The sequence below is a fragment of the Crinia signifera genome, chromosome 1, assembly GCF_055691185.1.
Source record: "Crinia signifera chromosome 1, ASM5569118v1, whole genome shotgun sequence".
Taxonomy (NCBI): domain Eukaryota; kingdom Metazoa; phylum Chordata; class Amphibia; order Anura; family Myobatrachidae; genus Crinia; species Crinia signifera.
Window position 1 is genome coordinate 244,208,656 of NC_139217.1, and position 13,528 is coordinate 244,222,183.

Consider the following 13,528-nt stretch of genomic DNA (forward strand, 5'->3'; position numbering starts at 1 on the left):
CTTTTTCAAGCATTAATAAAGCCACACAAAGTTGCCATCATCAAGATTCAAGCACACACAAAGAATCAAACAAAAGAAACAAGAGGAAACAATCTTGCAGATGCAGAAGCTAAAAAAGCAGCAAAAGCCCAGCCAGTAGAAAAAAAAAGACACTACTTGGTAGTGACGGAAGCGGAAGAACCACAACACATGGCAGATATGCAGCAATTAAAGAAGTTCCAAGACCAAGTAGGTCCAGTGGAAAAAGCAGAGTGGCAAAGGAAAGGAGCGGCAAAAGATGAAGAAACAGAGCTCTGGAAAAAAAGATGAACTGTTATGTCTACCCAGAGTACTATACCCAGCCATGTGCCAAGTCACTCATGGACAGACCCACCTTGGGAAAGATCAAATGACTGCCATTACTAAAGAGAGATGGATTGCTCCAGGATTCCAATCAGCAGCAACACTTCATACACAAGCATGCTGGATCTGTGGAACAAGCAATCCAGGGACAAGAGTAAAAACTCCACAAGGGGCAATACCAAAAGCAACAGCTCCTTTTTCAGAAACTGCAGATTGACTACATTCAGAGGCCTAAGTGTGGAGTGTATGAATATGCACTTGTAATAGTGGACATTCTATCAAAATGGGTGGAGGCTTTCGCTGTAGCAAAGGCCACAGCAAGGAACACAGCTAATCTTCTCAGAAATTGTCTGTAGATATGGTGTCCCAGATGTCATTGAGTCAGATGGGGGACACACTTTACAGATTCTACAGCAGAAAACAATCCGCATCATCTCCAGCCAGGAGATTGGGTGTATCTTAAGAGACATGTTCGGAAATCGCTTGAGCCCAGATATGATGGTCCATTTCAGGTCCTACTGACTGCACCAACATCAGTGAAGCTACAGGGGAGGGACACATGGATTCATGCCTCCCATTATAAACGATTACAAAGTTAAGTTTGAAGATGCAGTTTGCTGAAATGTTATTTGGGCCCAAACCCGATAAAAGTCTATGGGGATGTATTCTGTGTTTGGCAACCACAATAGTGACAATAATATGGTTATGTACAATACTAGAGGCACCAGATTATGTTAAAAACAACAGTACAGTACAAGTTACCTCTATAGTCTATCCCAAACCACATTATGTGAGAAAAAGGGAAGTAGTAAACCCTAACCATGAATGTAGGAATTCACCACTCATCACAAGGTGTATTTGTGAGTATTGTGGACAGCCACCTGAGGAAACATGCATAGAATGATGTAAGGCCCCTACTGGAGAAAACCAAAACATGTTGTTGCAATTGCAGAATTTGGTAGGGAATGCCCTTAACACTACAAACTGTTGGATCTGCTCTCAAGGTCCTACCTCAGGAGGAGGAGAGTGGACATTCGTCCCCATCACATTTGATGAATGAGACAGGAAGCAATTCCAACGAGTTTGTAATTGATAGTCTAACGACAGAAAGAGGATTGGATAACTTAAGGAGAATGTGGGACAACATACCTCCAATTCTCCCAAAGAATCTATATTATTTATGTGGGAAATACGCCTACAAGTGGTTTGTCTATGGCGACTATGGGAATTGCACCCTAGGATGCATAGTACCTGCAGCACAAGTGATAAATCATGAAGATCTAAAAATTATAGGATTATGCATACTTGCTTATATTTGCTTTCAAGGTATTGATGTATGTTTTCTCTATTTATCTGAAACAGTGTCAGTCCGCAGCAACTACAACCAAGTTAAAAAAACTCATATCTGGAAGGACACAGAAAGCAGAGAATCAGTCTATTCCGATGGATGTGAGCGAACAGCCAGTTGCTCTCTGACGACAGGGAGAAGCTACCTTGTTCTCAGGGCTATAACCCACTAGAACCATCTGATGTGACTAATACTTTGCATAGTTAGGCAGTTTGAATTGTAAGATGTCCAACCACTATGAGTTTTCTTATATTTATAATAATTTTTGACTTTGTTTACTACTGTATGTAAACAATGTAATCTCAATTGTAATGTTTAATTATTATAAAAAGGAGGGAGTAAATGATAGAGTTTATCTTACTCAACATTATATTACTTATACCATAGCATAATTCTTGTCAGTACAGAGTATTATAAAGACCCATATGTACTAGCATTATATATAAGTATCTTGTGTACAGGAAGCTGAATGGGTTAAAATATATTCCTTCTGAGTTTCAGGTTCTGTAAATAAGTCAAAGTTACTAATGATACCCATATGGGGAAATACACTCTTCCATGTCATCGGAGATGGCATAGTAAAGTTACGTCAAACCAGTTATAGACTTTGTAACACCACACTAGGGGAGTGTAGCATGTGAACATGTATGTATTTGGTAATATCCCCTCCCATAAGGGGGAGGAATTATTTGTGTTACATGGTATAAGTATGTGACCAACGAGCTAAGTACGGTACGGTGAATAAACTTGTTTGAAAGAGACCGTCTGCAGTCATTTCTAAGGCTCTGAGATATCTGCGTGCTCTTGAAAGGAAGGTCGCATTCCTAAAGCTTTCAGTATCTCTTACTCCAGCTGCGGGCATTTGTGAGGGGATGTGTCTTTGTTTCACATCCCTTGCATGGTTGCAAGGGGATGTGGTGGCGATTCAGCAGGGCAGGCCCTCAAAGACTCGGTAAGCTGCAAGATTGCAGCTTAATGACACAACCAGAACCTAGCCCTAATATACATACATATATACACAAACACACACACTATGCCATACCTTGAGCACTGGTTCCTTTCTTCTTGGACGAGCAAGAAGTACTCTTCCATCTCCTTTTCCCAATACTTGTGCAGCTTCTGTGATCTCTGTATCTTCCGATTGATGGATCTTCTGCAGTAATGCAACCTTTTCTTGCAGCTCTCTTTGGTGCACTTGAAAATCCCCTTGCACTGTGTGTGCAATTTCATCCCACGTCGTGTTCTGGAATCTTGATTGAGATTTTCTTGCCTGTGAACCAAATAAATGTGCAGAGTGATGAATTACCTGGTTAATGAGTGTGTCGGTTTCTTCATCTATGAAGTTTGGTCCCCAGTTGCAGGAGTCTTCTCCGGAGTCAGCTTCATGGTCTGTCTATGATGGTTGTTGGACATCTTCAGTCTGTCTCTGCGCTGATTCTTCTTCCTGTAAAGAGAGAGAAAACCTACTTCTTTCTTCTTGGGACATTGGTGAACCCAAAGCTTCAATCTGTCTCGACGCTGATTGTTCTTCCTCTGAGGGTCTCCTTCTTTCTTCCTGGGACATTTCTAAATGAAAACTGAATAGAGAAATCAAATATGTTATACAATCAAAAAGATTCATGAAGATCTACTATTGTATACAAGTGATATTTCACTACTATGCTATGCCATATATATATATATATATATATATATGTATATATATATATATATATATATACAGTGTATATGTATATATATATATATATATATATATATATATGTCCAGTCACCACTCGAATCAGTAGTGTCAGCAGCACTCAAGGTAAATAATCAACGATACTCCAGCAGATAAATGCAGCAACGTTTCGATTTATTGACAAATCGTCGTCAGGCTTAACAAACAAACACACACACTCACCTTATATCCCCTATGCAAAGTGTACGGCCGTATCACGCTTCCCGCGGCCGCCAGATCACGTCACGTATGCGCGTCACGCCCGCACCCGCTACCAAGGATACCAAGAGACGCAGCGTCTCCCGGGGACCAAGGCAACAGGCGACTGGGAGTGACGTCACCATCAGCGGCGAATCAGACGGCTCGGAACACGTAAATACTGGCAACTTAAAAACCAGGGCATAAAGGTGGATGTCAATACCTGGTACAATGTATAAGTGAACAATCATAAAGAATCAGATACATATTACTCAAATGCAGTTTGTAACAGTATAAATCCAACAATACATATAAGCTGTCTTTGAAAGCCCCAGTCCCGCGATAAATCTTGCGGTCCTGATTACAAAAAGTACAGAAAATACAAAAAGATAATGTAAGTACACAATATATCAACAGAACATAAACAAATACAGCAAGTATAACCATTTACAGAAAGGCATGAAGTCCCAGATGCTCATTGAGGCCGTGTGGAGACATCGTCCTAAGACGGTGAATCCATCTTGCCTCACACTGTAGTAGAGCCAATGAACGGTTGCCTCCCCGCAATCTCAAGGGGACATGGTCTATAATCAGATATTGCAAATTGGCCATACTGTGGCCAGCCTGTGCGAAGTGTCTCGCCACAGGCTGGTCACTGGTGCCAGATAGAAGTGCAGCACGTATGGCTGTACGATGACCGGCCATTCTTTCCCGGAGAGTCCGCTCCGTTTTCCCCACATAATGGAGTCCACAGGGGCAGGAGATAAGATACACCACGTACCGAGTTGTACAGGTGACTTTGTGGCGTATCATAAATCTCCTGCCACTGAATGGGTGAGAAAAACTATCACCCACTTTCATACTGCGGCAAGTAATACAATTAAGACATCTAAAACATCCATTGCGTCTACCCAAGAACTTAGATGCCGGTGGTTCCCTGGGTAGAGTAGAAATGTCAGTTCGCACCACCCAATCCCTGACATTTTTCCCACGGGTGTAACATGACATCACCTTGACGTCCAATAAGACCAGATCTTTGTCAGTGCCTACAATAGGCCAATGTCGTTTAGCGATTTTGTTAATGTCACCACTTAGTTCATTAAAGTGGTTCACCCAGGGAATTCTCTTAGGAATGTTATCAGTGGTTTTTTTTGGCTCCAGTAAAGTGGCTCTGGGACTAGCTAATGCCTTTTGTTTAGCTTTGTTTAGTAATTCAAGATCATAACCTCGAACCAAAAAGTTTTGGATCATAGAATCAATCTGAAGAGATGCTTCCTCACTGCTACTACAAATTCTACAAGCTCTGATGAATTGTGAGAACGGCAGACCAAATTTAAGTGGTTTGGGGTGGAAACTAGCAGCATGAAGAACGGTGTTTCTATCCGTACTCTTTTTAAATAGTGAGGTGGAGATCTTTTCATCTATTATAGTGACAGCTACATCAAGAAAATTCACCTTGGACCCATCAATTACAAAAGTAAATTTCAGAGGGGAGTTAGACTCATTATGGCGACAAATAAAGTCGACAAATTGTTTTTCCGACCCACTCCAAATCAAAAAAATATCATCAATGTATCTGGTATAAAAAAAGATCATACCAGATACAGTGGGGTCATCAAAGAAAATTTCCTGTTCTGCTGTAAACATGTACGCATTGGCGTACGATGGGGCCACACTGGACCCCATCGCACAGCCAGAGCATTGAAGATAAAAATTACTGTCATGAATAAAATAATTATGAGAAAGAATTTGTAGTAGCAGTGAGGAAGCATCTCTTCAGATTGATTCTATGATCCAAAACTTTTTGGTTCGAGGTTATGATCTTGAATTACTAAACAAAGCTAAACAAAAGGCATTAGCTAGTCCCAGAGCCACTTTACTGGAGCCAAAAAAAACCACTGATAACATTCCTAAGAGAATTCCCTGGGTGAACCACTTTAATGAACTAAGTGGTGACATTAACAAAATCGCTAAACGACATTGGCCTATTGTAGGCACTGACAAAGATCTGGGCTTATTGGACGTCAAGGTGATGTCATATTACACCCGTGGGAAAAATGTCAGGGATTGGGTGGTGCGAACTGACATTTCTACTCTACCCAGGGAACCACCGGCATCTAAGTTCTTGGGTAGACGCAATGGATGTTTTAGATGTCTTAATTGTATTACTTGCCGCAGTATGAAAGTGGGTGATAGTTTTTCTCACCCATTCAGTGGCAGGAGATTTATGATACGCCACAAAGTCACCTGTACAACTCGGTACGTGGTGTATCTTATCTCCTGCCCCTGTGGATTCCATTATGTGGGGAAAACGGAGCGGACTCTCCGGGAAAGAATGGCCGGTCATCGTACAGCCATACGTGCTGCACTTCTATCTGGCACCAGTGACCAGCCTGTGGCGAGACACTTCGCACAGGCTGGCCACAGTATGGCCAATTTGCAATATCTGATTATAGACCATGTCCCCTTGAGATTGCGGGGAGGCAACCGTTCATTGGCTCTACTACAGTGTGAGGCAAGATGGATTCACCGTCTTAGGACGATGTCTCCACACGGCCTCAATGAGCATCTGGGACTTCATGCCTTTCTGTAAATGGTTATACTTGCTGTATTTGTTTATGTTCTGTTGATATATTGTGTACTTACATTATCTTTTTGTATTTTCTGTACTTTTTGTAATCAGGACCGCAAGATTTATCGCGGGACTGGGGCTTTCAAAGACGGCTTATATGTATTGTTGGATTTATACTGTTACAAACTGCATTTGAGTAATATGTATCTGATTCTTTATGATTGTTCACTTATACATTGTACCAGGTATTGACATCTACCTTTATGCCCTGGTTTTTAAGTTGCCAGTATTTACGTGTTCCGAGCCGTCTGATTCGCCGCTGATGGTGACGTCACTCCCAGTCGCCTGGGTCCCCGGGAGACGCTGCGTCTCTTGGTATCCTTGGTAGCGGGTGCGGGCGTGACGCGCATACGTGACGTGATCTGGCGGCCGCGGGAAGCATGATACGGGCGTACACTTTGGATAGGGGATATAAGGTGAGTGTGTGTGTTTGTTTGTTAAGCCTGACGACGATTTGTCAATAAATCGAAACGTTGCTGCATTTATCTGCTGGAGTATCGTTGATTATTTACCTTGAGTGCTGCTGACACTACTGATTCGAGTGGTGACTGGACATATATTGCTGACCCTAGCCTGGGTCTACAGCTGGCACCGGGACTTTGTGACTATTATCTGGAGTGCTTGGCCGACTGGAATAGTATATATATATATATATATATATATATATATATACATAGATAGATAGATAGATACATACACACAGCCTAGTTTAGACACTACTACACCATGTAATGTATAAAAGTGAAATTTTGCGTACTTGTTTTCTAGCAGGGCGCCCAGTGCGCATTTAGAGTACTGGGCTATTCTCCGTAGTGAAATCGCATCGAATCACGCAGCGTGTATAGTGCTGTGTGCTGCGATGTCCCTATGAAATGCACAGGAGTGCTTATACAATGAAATATCGCATTTAATCGCGGGGCACCAGGTGAGATGCAATGCGATGCGATATTTCATAGTAGAAGCACCCATGCAATGAGATGGGAATACATGTAAAGTACTCCGCGTCCGCTCGCCACGCTTCCGGCTTGGTAGCTCACTGCGCTCGCCACACTTTATAAAATCGACTCCACACCAACGTGGATAGTGGGGGCATGAAAAGGTCAGGACGCGTTCCGCCGCCGCCGCTTGCCACGCTTTGGGGTGGCGTGGATAGTGCTGGTGTTTTAGGAACACATTCACACCTGCAAAATCATACAGCGGACACAGTAATGATGACATGTGTTAACTATTAACTAATTTACTTAAATAATTTCATTAATGTAGCATAAATTATTAAGAACATTCATTAATAATAATAATAATAATAATAATAATAATATAACAACTTTAAAGAAACAGTAATGATTAAAGAACAAGAAGAATAAATTAAATCATAAGTAATCATCCTTGGGGAGGAGCTTCAGTGCCTCAAGTATGCGGAGGAAAGGGTCCTCAGCTCCCAATGTTTTTTGCCACTTGAATTCTTTCAGACATGACTTCAGCTTATGACGTGCAGTGCCTGTTTGGTGCTTATTACGCCACTTACATGCGCCCCACAGTCGTTCAACTAGGATAAACCGGAACAAAAACTAAAGGAGTCTTGAAAAAAAACCTATCATAGGTTGAAACACGACGGCGTTCCCCTGCTAGGAGTGACGTTGTATGCTGCTTTGCCTGATGACTGTGAACCAGATTGCTGGCTGCCCGGGCTGCTGCCCTGTTTCACTTAGTCACTTTTGGACTGTTCTTTCACCAGACAGTTCCAACAACTCTGGTAAAGAGCCTTACAGCCGTCACCCACACAGGGGAGACTTTCTGTGTTTGTGTGCCAATTTTATACTTATTATTTGCCTTATGTGATAGATTTATTGTATTAGGGATTCTGTATATTAAAAACTGTAATACACTATAACAATAATTTTTGTTTCATATGGACCAATAATGTGAATACTTATCTGATACTACTACAGTGAAATACCCTAGGACCTCCCAATACCAACAGGGAGTGACTATTTATAAAGGTACTCGCTGGTGAAGGGTTCAAACACTTTTTTTCTCCAATCACCTGTTTCTAGGAGTGCTGAAGAACACTCCATTTGTAATCCATCACAGGTACTGCATCTGCGCAGATTTGGATATACCTATACAAATACAAATCAGTGACGGCATAAACTTGAAAATCCATAAAGCAAGGCATGACTGTTTTTAGTAAAAACAAACAAAGAAGAAACCAGATTTTTAAACCCTTTGCAATAAACCATGCAGAAAAATAAAGCCCACAGGAAAACATTTACACACAATACATTATGCACTACATAGAAAACTCAAAATCAATACTAAAAAATAACATTAATATAAAGGAAGATGTATACATAGAATATTGTATATTTAAACAGCTAGTGGGAACTACAAGTAGCGCAGCGTGTGTAAAAACCATGTGTACAGCATGCTATGGTTAGTGTGTGCGAAGAATCAGAGGAGGGTCCCAGAGATTACCCTGTGGGGGGTAGGGTACGAGAGTACGGAGTTGGGACCCAGAAACTACCCTGTTGTGCTAATGAGCTGTTTGGAGATGGAGGGGAGGGGAGGGGGGGGGGGGGTACAAGGGCACAGAGGTGGGTTCTGGAGTCTACCCTGTGCTGTTAGGTAGTAGTTTGAGGTGTGCGAGGGAAAGGAGGTGGGTCCCAGAGATTACCCTGAGGTGTTGGATAGCTGTTTAGAGAATGAGAAGTGGAGGGTGGAAGACAAGAAAGAGGACATTTTATGTGGCAGGAGAGGAATAGAAAGACAAGGGGCAAGATTCACCAAACTTAAAATGCTGTAAAAACCCTGTTTTCGGGGTTTTTACCGCATTTTCATATGCAGCAAAGCCCCACCGCTGGGGCTTCGCTGCAGGGGGTTATGCCAGTTCTATATGGCGTAACCCCATGGAAGCCTATGGGCTTCCCGTTGCATCCCCCGCCGAACCGCGATGCCCTCCCTCACCTGTGTCCGGGCAGCCTCCTGCAGTGCTGCCCGGACCAGTGATCTCCTCCTCCCTGCACAGCTTCCTTGTGCAAGGAGGAGGAAGCGGAGCCCTCTCACAGCCGTGTGAGGGTTCCCGGAGGGAGGGCGGACATGCTGCACATTGCCGGCCATCGCTTTTGCGTTAATAATCGCATATGCAGTAACATATTGATAAAAATGCGAGTGCCGGCGATGTGCTGCGGGATTATTAGAGACTCCCGCCCAGTGAGTTCAGCGCTTACTTTTTAAAGAAGAGAAAATAAATGGATTCCTTTCCAGATGGGTCTACTTCCCAGCGTCGGCAGAACTCTCCTCCCGGTCACTTGAATCCAAAAGCTCTGATATGCTAATCAGAAATCACCACCAGCAAAGAGCAAATACCAAGAAACCAACCAAAACGTATGCAGCCAGGTAGCAATCTCAGGGTAATGGCACCTAAGCTAGGGAGGGTCAGGGTTTTTATGGTCTCTGTAAAACAGTGGGAAAATAGCTCCTCCTTCACCCAAAAATGTATGTTATTTCATTGGAAAGCTTAGTGGCACCACAATACATCAGGCCTTACTGAATAGTTAATTTAAGTCATGCAGTGGTGGCGGATATTTATTAAGTTGTACAGTATCTTGGCACCAAGGGAATAGAGTATGTTGAACTGTATTTAACTGTCACGTTGTACACATATGACACAGTAACAGCACATACAGGGCAAAACTCTGTAGATAACAATAGTCAAAGGTGAATAATGCGGCATGATTTAAAGATGTGCGTGTAGCATACAGAGAGCACTGGGGGTGCAGATTTTATAGTGTGCCCCAGGGGTTAGGAAGGTTCCCAAGGTTGCTGAACATCAGGATTAGGTGGCTGATGAGGGTTGCAGTGCTAGCATAGCACAGAGCAGTGGCAGGTCATTCTGGTACTTGTAGTGCCTCGCAAAAATAGTCATGCAAACTGCTCTAAAGAAGGGTGTAGCTGTCCGTCGACGTGTAGACAAGCTGTGGGGTGACTAGGGGCAAGCTTGCAGACAGGCTGCGGAGAGACTAGGGGCAGGTTTGCAGACAGGCTGCGGAGAGACTAGGGGCAGGCTGCAGGGTGACTAGGGGCAGGCTTGCAGACAGGCTGCGGGGAGACTAGGGGCAGGCTTGCAGACAGGCTGCAGGGTGACTAGGGGCAGGCTTGCAGTATCCAGGTTTAGACGGCAATGGTGGAAGCAACAGTGTATGGCATTAGTTCCTTAAACTGAGCACCTAGGCTCCCTGGGGTGCCTCAGAGCACTTGCAGGGGTGCCTCAGGTTGGTGGTCCAGAACCTGAATTGGTTCCGGACCACCAACCTGAGGCACCCACTGCAAGTGCTCTGAGGCACCCCAGGGAGCTAGGTGCTCAGTTTGGGGAACCACTGCCAATTGTTTATGGTCAATGTAATGGCCAAAAACAGTGTTTGTGGCTTTCAATTATAAAATATGTGGATAAACAGAAATAAATCATGTCCCTCGCCACATAACTGGACCTAAGGATAACATTTAAGAACAACTTATTTAATTTAATTATTATTTTTTATTCTTGGTAACAAAATTTTGCCCTAGGGGTTCACTGAAAAATACTGAAACTCTAGGATGCCGTGATTCAAAAAAGTTTGGGAACCACTGGTGTATGGCAATCTGCTATAAAGATGATGTGTGCATCTACATGTAGACAGGCGGCGGCGTGACTTGGGACAGGCTTGCGGTGTCCAGGTTTAAACGGCTATGGTGAAAACAACACAGTACGGCTATGAAGATGGGGTGTGTGTCTACATGTAGACAGGCAGCGGGGTGACTAGAGGGTGGCTTGCAGCATACGTGTTTAGACGGCTATTATAATGCGTAAGGGGGCAGTGTGCAGCTGTTGTGAAGGAGGGTTCCCATGGGTGCTGGCCATCATGGGTGGGGTTCTGATAGGGGTTCCACCGCAAGCTTAGCAGGGAGCAGTGCCAGGGTATCTTGGTATTTATAGTGGCACAGTTTACAAGGAGAGTCACTAAGACGGCTATGTCTGCGCATCCACATGTGCCCAGCTATGCACATAGCCTGTTATTTAGGGTGCAGATGAAGACATTTCAGGAGGTGAAAAAGTGGGTATAGGGAAGGGGCAAGGTGTAGCTATCAACCTAAGGTCTGCCCCACAGAAAGCAGTCGACCCAATAATGTCGACCTATTAGCAGTCAAAATGATTACGTCAACCTATTAGCAGTCAACATTTTTAACTGTCGACCAATTAGCGATCGACCCTATGCACTGTCGACCGATGGAGAAGTTGATCTAATACCAGCCGATCCAAGTAATGTCGATGAAATGTACCATAGTGTATGTACCGTTGTCGATCTAATGAATAACGAACTATTACCGGTCGACCTAACAACTGTCAACCTAATGCTAATGCCGATCAGTGCATTGTCGATCTTTAGAAGCGTCTGTAAATTGTGTCGGCTTTTAGTCCATGTCTAACTTATACATTCAACATATAAAATGCCGATCTCTTAATACTATAAATTAAATGTACATTGATCTGCTGTTACAATCGATATAACCTGGTCGACCAAATGATTATCGATCAAACTCCTGTCTACTATTTATACCACAACCCACAGAGTAAAGACTAAAAAGTATGGTTGGAGTTGCAAATGAATTCTCCCACAGAGGATGTTCGCATGCACGCAGTGCCTGATATTGTAAACATGTGTGCTTGCGAGCATGCAAGTGTGTGTGTGTGAGTATGTGTAGTTTGTGGTCACTCCCATTTGAATAGCATAGCAAATACTAAAGTTCGCATGTGGTGTGGGCATTGCTTGTAGAATGCGTGCGTGTGATAAAAAAAAATGGCATGTGGGTCCCCTCCATTGCATTTACCAACGCCGGACTCAAAGAATGGGTCCTGGTTTTCAAATCACAGGACAAACGATGTAGGGGATCCCCAGATTTATTTGAAACCAACTAATGACATGTCAAACTAATCATGTGACCATTCACATAATTCAAATGTAATCTAAAAAGCGCACTGTTATAAAAAGGCGTTATACAGTTAAATACAATCTCTTTGGTATAAGTTTCATAGTTTCATTTAGGGGTGACTTTGGGAACACGAGTAAAAAAAAAAATCCTGAAAATTGTAGAAAAAAAAAAATCTCTTTCTGAAACACTGCCATCTCTTGGCAGTGAGTGAACTTACATATCTCTCACAGAGGCAGCTATCTTTCAAAACTTTTGCTTTGAGCAGGCTTACATGCATGTGTAAGAAAGAATTTGCAGGGAGCCAATTCGGGCGAATACGGTGGATGTGGTAATAATTCATAGCACAATTTTCCCAATTTTACCCGATTGGGCAAGGTGTCGAAATCGGTCCAAAATCGCATAGTGTACGGGCACCTTAACATAACATAGCCACCAGGATAAAGACACAAGGATAAATAAGGATTTGGCTATTCAGTCAATACATTGTAGTGATAGGGGGATAGCGCCTCGACCGAGCAGCTGTGACTGAGGGGCAGATTTATTAAGCTTGGAGAAGAGATAAACTGGAGATAAAGTGGAGAAAGGGTAAAAGGAGATAAAGCACAGCCAATCAACTCCCAACTGTCTTTTTCAAACACAGCTGATTGGCTGTGCTTTATCTCCTTTTACCTTTTCTCGCTTTATCTCTTCTCCAAGCTTAATAAATCTGCCCCTGAGTGAGCGCCCTTTGTCGGAGCAAGAGGCTGCATGAAAGTAGACTAAGGAGAGGGTGATCCATTGCGACCTGTGTACTTCATCACCTGTACAGAGCGGATTTGCCGAGACAGCCGCCCAGCCTGATGACGGAGGTCACTGGGAATCAGCTCTGTACCAGAGATGATGTACGAAGGTCTCCAGGAACCCGCTATGCAAATGATGGGGGAATTTGCTATGGGTAGCAAAAAATAAATAAAAAAAACCCAAAACATATAAACCAGCCACAATATACTTACCAACTTACTGCGCTGGCGGCTCATTGTGGTTTGAAATGGCTGCCTCCTCTCCTGCTGTGTGGGCGGTACAGATCAGCAAGTCACTCCCAGGAGGGCGGGCAATAAATTGCACGCTGGGGAAAATGTCCCCTGATGTGTGCATTATGGACCCGATTAGATAGATTCTATGTGCAGGATTCATCTCTTGGGTCAGACCCGAGGCGCACTGGAAAGAGTCAATTTGGTTTGATTGAATGATCCAATCTCACAAGTGAATTAGGAGGTTGTAGGGGCCACTACACCTTATTTTACATGTTATGCCCACACTATGAATGTACTCATTGGATCTCTGG